Source organism: Natator depressus, chromosome 2 (assembly GCF_965152275.1).
Source record: "Natator depressus isolate rNatDep1 chromosome 2, rNatDep2.hap1, whole genome shotgun sequence".
NCBI lineage: Eukaryota > Metazoa > Chordata > Testudines > Cheloniidae > Natator > Natator depressus.
In genome coordinates this window covers 79489625-79495624 of record NC_134235.1, presented here as the reverse complement: position 1 = coordinate 79495624, position 6000 = coordinate 79489625, and positions in this window count along the sequence as shown.

Here is a 6000-nt window from a genome sequence, read left to right as displayed (position 1 = left end):
AGCCCCTGCCTCAATGTTGTCACCCCACTAGCTCCTGTGCCCCTGCCTCAGTCTGTTCCCCCACTAGTTCTGAACCCCAGTCTGACACACACCCCCCCCAGCAACCCCATGTGCCCCACTCTGTCATCACCCCCCCCACCCCTATGCCTCCTCACCTGGCCTGGGAGGCAGGGTGCTGTGAGGAAGACAGCCTCAGCCTCCTCTCTCTGACTGTGAGCCAGGTATCCTCCCTTCTTGTGCCACATCAGCCTCTGGTTGGCAAATGGTGTAATTGCAGCTTCCCTTTGCCTCCCTGTCAGAATCAATTATTTTGCAGGGGGTGAAAAGTGTGCAGGGGGTGTTAATTCTGTGCTTGTGCAGTGGTGTGGAATTCCCCCATGAGTATTGATAGGCATTTTAGTTAAAACAAACACAATAGGTCACAAACATGCCAGTACAGAACCTCGTGTCTGAAAAGACAAGCATGTTTATAATGGTTTTTACTACAGACTGCCTACTGTTGTATTGATTTAGATGGAATAAATGGGTCAAAGATGTTAATATAACCCATTTGCTGTCCAACATTAAACAGTGTTAAACAGAGTCCCTGGCTCCAGAGACCTCGGCCTGCTTAGTACCATGGCAAACACACCATTAAAAAAATTCTTTTCACCTTTTAAGGATCCAGAAATGAAGGAAAAACAGTTAAAGCATTTGAAATGGAAATGTAAAGCCTTTACATTTCCAACAATATTTTTGTTTCCTTTCCCTTTAGCTGGAGAGTTTTTAAAAGGAAAAAACCCATGTTTGAGTCTCTTAGATGGTAGCAGAGATGGTAATAACTACCCTTTTGAGTAAAAGAGTTAGTTGAAATGGGCTGGAGCTGTTGCTGCTGTTAAAGTTCGATATCATCTCAGATGGTGGTTGGGATTCAGCTGGAGCTTGTAGCAGTGGCTGGTGAAGTAATCTGGCTCCCTCTCTGTGGCTAGATCTGGTCATGACATCCATCAGGATTAGGAAAAATGAGATGTGGGGTCACAGGAGATGGTGGGAGTGGCAGCCATGATGGTGAGGCTTGTTCCTCTAGCCTCTGTCTATTCCAGGGGTCAGCAGCCTTTCAGAAGTGGTGTGCCAAGTCTTCATTTATTCACTGTAATTTCATAGAATCATAGAATAACAGAGTTGGAAGGCACCTCTGGAGGCCATCTAGTCCAACCCCCTGCCCAGAGCATGACCAATCCCAGCCAGGGCTTTGTCAAGCCTGACCTTAAAAACTTCTAAGGAAGGGGATTCCACCACCTCCCTAGGTAACGCATTCCAGTGTTTCACCACCCTCCTAGTGAAAAAGTTTTTCCTAATATCCAACCTAAATCTCCCCCACTGCAACTTGAGACCATTACTCCTTGTCCTGTTATCTGCTATCACTGAGAATAGTCTAGATCCATCCTCTTTGGATCCACCTTTCAGGTAGTTAAAAGCAGCTATCAAATCCCCCCTCATTCTTCTCTTCCATAGACTAAACAATCCCAGTTCCCTCAGCCTCTCCTCATAACTCATGTGTTCCAGTCCCCTAATCATTTTTGTTGCCCTTCGCTGGACTCTCTCCAATTTCTCCACATCCTTGTAGTGTGGGGCCCAAAACTGGACACAGTACTCCAGATGAGGCCTCACCAATGTCGAATAGAGGGGAACGATCATGTCCCTCGATCTGCTGGCAATGCCCCTACTTACACACCCCAAAATGCCATTGGCCTTCTTGGCAACAAGGGCACACTGTTGACTCATATCCAGCTTCTCGTCCACTGTCACCCCTACGTCCTTCTCTGCAGAACTACTGCCTAGCCATTCGGTCCCTAGTCTGTAGCGGTGCATTGGATTCTTCCATCCTAAGTGCAGGACTCTGCACTTGTCCTTGTTGAACCTCATCAGATTTCTTTTGGCCCAATCCTCCAATTTGTCTAGGTCCCTCTGTATCCTATCCCTACCCTCCAGCATATCTACCACTCCTCCCAGTTTAGTGTCATCCGCAAACTTGCTGAGGGTGCAATCCACACCATCATCCAGATCATTAATGAAGATATTGAACAAAACCGGCCCCAGGACCGACACTTGGGGCACTCCGCTAGATACCGGCTGCCAACTAGACATGGAGCCATTGATCACTACTCGTTGAGCTCGACAATCTAGCCAACTTTCTACCCACCTTGTAGTGCATCCATCCAGCCCATACTTCTTTAACTTGCTGACAAGAATACTGTGGGAGACAGTGTCAAAAGCTTTGCTAAAGTCGAGGAATAACACGTCCACTGCTTTCCCTTCATCCACAGAACCAGTTATCTCATCATAGAAGGCAATTAGATGAGTCAGGCTTCACTTGCCCTTGGTGAATCCATGCTGACTGTTCCTGATCACTTTCCTCTCGTCTAAGTGCTTCAGAATTGATTCCTTGAGGACATGCTCCATGATTTTTCCGGGGACTGAGGTGAGGCTGACCGGCCTGTAGTTCCCAGGATCATCCTTCTTCCCTTTTTTAAAGATGGGCACTACATTAGCCTTTTTCCAATCTTCTGGGACTTCCCCCGATCGCCATGAGTTTTCAAAGATAATGGCCAATGGCTCTGCAATCACATCCGCCAATTTCTTTAGCACTCTCGGATGCAACGCATCCGGCCCCATGGACTTGTGCACACCCAGTTTTTCTAAATAGTCCCGAACCACTTCTTCCTGCACAGAGGGCTGGCCACCTCCTCCCCATGCTGTGCTGCCCAGTGCAGTAGTCTGGGAGCTGACCTTGTTCGTGAAGACAGAGGCAAAAAAAGCATTGAGTACATTAGCTTTTTCCACATCCTCTGTCACTAGGTTGCCTCCCTCATTTAGTAAGGGGCCCACACTTTCATTGGCTTTCTTCTTATTGCCAACATACCTGAAGAAACCCTTCTTGTTACTCTTAACATCCCTCGCTAGCTGCAACTCCAGGTGTGATTTAGCCTTCCTGAGTCCATTCCTACGTGCCCAAGCAATATTTATATACTCATCCCTGGTCATTTGTCCAATCTTCCACTTCTTGTAAGCCTCTTTTTTGTGTTTAAGATCAGCAAGGATTTCACTGGTTTAAGGTTTTGCGTGCCAGTTTTTTAGAAGGTCTCTCTCTGTAAGTCTATATATTATATAACTAAACTATTGTTGTATGTAAAGTAAACAAGGTTTTCAAAATGTTTAAGAAGCTTCATTTAAAATTAAATTAAAATGCTGATCTTATGCCGCCGTCCCGATCAGCCTGCTGCCAGCCTGGCATTCTGTTCACCTAGGCAGGCAGCAGGCTGAGCGGGGCCTGCGGCCGGGACTCTGGCTGGCAGGGGGCTGGCAGTCAGAACCCCAGACCGGCAGCAGGCTGAGCAGGGCTGGCGGCCGGGACCCCAGACCGGCAGTGGGTGAGCGGCTCAGCCTGCTGCCACTCAGCCCGCTGCCAGTTCAGGGTTCCGTCCACCAGCTCCTGCCAGCCAGGGTCCCGGCTGCCGGCCCTGCTCAGCCCGCTGCTGGCCTGGTATCCCAGCCCTGCCCACATAGAGTAGATACCTACCTTCTCCCTGGTTCTAGCCCATTCTCTTCCTCTCTCTCTCTCTCTCTCTCTCTCTCTGCACTGAGCTGAGGGTGGGAGTGCACTGAGCACAGGGCTGAGGGTGAAGGAGCAGGCTGGGGGTTGGGGTGTAGGGTCTGGTCAGGAGCTAGAATGAGAGAGGGAGCTCAGGGTTGGGGCAGGAGGTTTGGGTGTGGCGTGCTTACCTGGGCAGCTCCCATTTGGTGCGAGGGGCGCTGGCAGTAATGTGGCGGGGGGGGGTGCAGGAGCTCCCGTTTGGTGCGAGGGGTGGGGGTGAAAATGTGGGGGGTGCAAAAGTCAGCGCATGGGGTGTGGGGGGTGCTGGAGTAAAGGCTGGGGTCGTGGGGGTTGCAGGGGTCAGGGAGGAGACTGGGGTGTGTGAGAGGTGCAGAGATCAGGGCAGAGGGCTGGGGGTGTGTGAGGAGGGTGCAGGAGTCAGGGCAGAGGGTTGGGGGCATATGAGGGGGCTGCAGGAGTCAGGGTGTGGGGTGTGGTGGAGTCAAGGCTGGGGTTGTGGGGGGGTGCAGGAGTCAGGACAGAGGGCTGGGGGCATGTGAGGGGGCTGCAGGAGTCAGGGTGTGGGGGGTGATGGAGTCAAGGCTGGGGTTGTGGGGGGGGTGCAGGAGTCAGGGCAGGGGGCTGGGGGTGTGTGAGGAGGGTGCAGGAGTCAGGGCAGGGGCAGGTGTGTGTGAGGGGGTGCAGGGGTCAGGGCAGGGGAGTGGAGGGGGTCAGGGCAGAGGGCTGGAGGTGTGGGCTAGGGTCAAGGGGTGCTCCCAGCCCCCTGCTCAGAGTGGCTCACAGCAGAGGCTGGAGGGGATATGCCCTGATTCCACCCCCCTTTCCCAAGACTCCATCCCCACCTCTTCTCCGCCTCCTCCCCAGAGCAGCAACCGCGCTGCGGCTCCCCTTCGCCTCCCTCGCAAGGGCCATCAGCTGATCAGCGGCAGGGAGGGAGAGGAGGAGGAGGGGCAGGAATCCAGCATCCTGGGGGAAGAGGCGGGGGTGGGGGAGCTTGCCTGCCCTGCTAGCAGCAGCCGGCAGGACCAAGCTTCTTCACCCTGCCCCTGCGATGGGGGAGGCGGAGAAGAGCGGGCCACGCAGGGCAGGATTTTTAATGGCACGCGGCTGCCTGCTGGGGTCCTGGCCTGGATTCGCAGTGGGCTGAGCGGGGCCAGTGGCTGGGATCCCACAGGCAGCAGCACGTCTTTGGCACGCGTGCCATAGGTTGCCGACCCCTGGTCTATTCTTTCCTATTTCTTCCCCCTGCTCTCCCCATGTTGTACCAATAAATTAAAAACCAGCAGGATCTTATTAAAGGGAAAAAGGCAAAATACCACATTTATTGTGAATACAGAAAGAATCATAGTAAGCAGTTAGTTACAGCTGTAACATTCCATTCAATCTCATCTTTATTCACTCATTCATTCATACAAACACACACACACACAGGTTCTGCAAGGTTGTTATCATAGTAAGCAGTTAGTTATAGCTATAACATTCCATTCAATCTCATATTTATTCACACATTCACACATTCACACACACACACACACACACACACAGGTTCTGCAAGGTTGTCATCATAGTTACCAGCCTTAGAGTTGCTCATGCCAAGCCACTGGCCGGGTGGCCTGGACATGAGGAGGGAGCAGGGCCTTGTCAGATGCTCATCTGATGCTCCTGGAAGTTGGTTTGCAGAATCAGACCCCAAAGTTCTCACTTTTTAAGAGTCTATTTTTATAGGAATTTCTTCCTATGCCAGTCTATGGGAATTGCTTCATCATGCTGTTGCTGAATCAATCAGCAGATAGCACATTCCTGACTGCTCCAAGAAGTTATCTTGTTCTTTGGTTCTCCCATTCTTGAGGCTGTTGGGTGGATTCCAGTCTGCCCTCCGGGGGTCCTCTGGTTATTTCCACTTGACGCCTTCTTCAGCCGATGGACACTGGATTCTTAGGCTGGCACCTCCCTGATCATTCAGTTGTTATCCACACCAAGCATCCGTCCACATACATCCTCTATCTCTATTTTAATCACAATTGTTAATACAACAAAAGGGCGGGGAGTCTCTGGGTGCTGTTTCTGTTGTTAGAGTATTGCTTTGAGTCTCTGTGAATTGCTTTGAGAACAGATTCTGTCTTAGAATGTACTAACACAATTAGCAGCTTGCAAGTTTCACACATAGAGGGAGAGAAACAGTACCAAAACCCAAGAGACCTCTTAATTAGTAATACCCTGGAATTTAAACTATGGGGAATCAAACTCATTTGTGATTTTAATACAGAACTTCTTTAATATGATCCAACATAATCCCCCTTTTGACACTAAGATTTATAATCGTCAGTGTCACTTTCTATGTAGCCTATTCAAGAGAAGGTACTGTGAGGCAATTTGAGTTTGTGATTCCAATTCATGCCACATAC